The following is a 1,819-nucleotide window of genomic DNA, read 5'->3' as shown; positions in this document are numbered from 1 at the left end:
TTTGGAGACAGGGTGTCCCTGTAGCTCTAGCTAGCCTGGAACTCACTACTATGTAGACCAAGTTGGTCTTGAACTCACAGAGATCCGCCTGCCTCTGCCTCCCAAGTGCTGGGACTACAGGCGTGTGCCACCACGCCCAGCCTGGAATTTTATATTTTGGCATTTGCCTTTTGTATCATTGGAACTAAGCCATGTGCCCCCAGAATGTGTGTTCTTAAAATGTGGTGCTTCTGGTACCACAACTAAATCTTTTCACATAGATTAACTTATTTTCATAAAATGCTTGCTCAAAAAGACTGACAATAATAGAAAAATAATAATAATAATAGAAAAAGCTTTCCAGGGACATTAAGGTGAGGAAGACACAATAACTTTGCTTTGCTTTGTTTTTGTTTGTTCCTGTGATTGCAGTTACTTTGGTCCTGATAGCTTTGAAATGGTATACCTAGAACAGCGGGATCCTCAGCAGGCAAGGGCACTTGATGCTGCGCATGAAGCAAGCCTGAAGGCATGAGTTCCATCACCAGTACCCAAGTAACGGTGGAAGGAGATATCCAACTTCACAAAGTTATCCTCTAACCTCCATACACTTGTTATGGTATGAGTGCCCCCACCACCATATATGTACACAATAAATTAAATACAATAAAAAATGTAAAAAGATTGAAATAGTATACCTATGTTCTGCTCATCAGTTAAGTTTACAGATCAATGTTTAACAAGTCCTGTGGCCAGGTACCAAGTTACATCATCCAGTATGGAGAATCTTCATGGGTACAACTCAGGACCAGATTAGTTTTTTAAGGGGCTGTGTTAGTTCTCCATCACTGTGGTGTTTTGATTGAGAAATGTCTCCTATAGGATCAGGTATTTGAATATTTGAACACTTGGTCCCCAGTTGGTGGTGCTACTGGGGAGGCAGGTTGCAGCTGGGGAGGGTTGGGGGTGCGGCCTTGCTGGAGGAAGTATGCCACTGCAGGCAGGTTGTTCGTGAGGGCTTATAGCGTCCCCCACTTCCAGTTTGCTCTCTCTGCTTCCTGAATGTGAATAAAGATATGATCTCTGCTTCCTGTTCCTGCCACTGTGCCTGCCACTTACTGCCATGCCTCTCGGACATTACAGGTTTTCTCTCTGGGAGTGTAAGCCAAAATAAACTCTTCCATAAATTGCTTTTGGTCGTGGTGTTTTATCACAGTAACAGGGAAATAACTAATATAATCACCATAACAAATGCCTCTGATTATTAGCTTATGAAGAGAAAATGTTTATCTTGGCTCTCAGTTTTGGAAGTTTTAGTCCATGGTCAGCTGACCCTGTTGCTTTGGCCTGTGGCCAGACAGCACATGGTGGCAAAGAGTGTGTAGTAGAACAGAGCTTCTCAGCTCATGGCCAAGAAGTAAAGAAGAAGGGAAGAATGGGGCCTGGTATCACAAGCTTTCCACGAGGCTAAGGCAGGAGGACAGCAATAACAAAAATGAAGTCTCTAAGGCTCCACTACCCTCCCCTAGGGTACACCCTGATGAGTTAAAACCTTTCAGTAGGCCTCATTTTGCAAAAATTCCACTGCTTCCTACCAGCACCCACCACCCTGGGAGCCAAGCCTATAGCATAGAGACATTAGGGGATGCAGACGGTAAGGAGGCCCAGCCAAGTGTAGGACTTTAATTCAATGAGCTTGGCTCCGTGGGAGGAAGACAGCCTCATTCAGCGGTTGTTTTGTTTGGTATCTGGCTTCCCTTGTTCCTGTGGTGATAACATTTCCATTGCAGACCTCCTTCATCCTGGGTTCCCTTCCTCTGGTACTCACTTCTACTATAGA

This window comes from Nannospalax galili, unplaced genomic scaffold (assembly GCF_000622305.1).
Source record: "Nannospalax galili isolate Female #2095 unplaced genomic scaffold, S.galili_v1.0 scaffold158, whole genome shotgun sequence".
Taxonomy (NCBI): Eukaryota; Metazoa; Chordata; class Mammalia; order Rodentia; family Spalacidae; genus Nannospalax; species Nannospalax galili.
Note: the sequence above shows the minus strand (reverse complement) of the source record.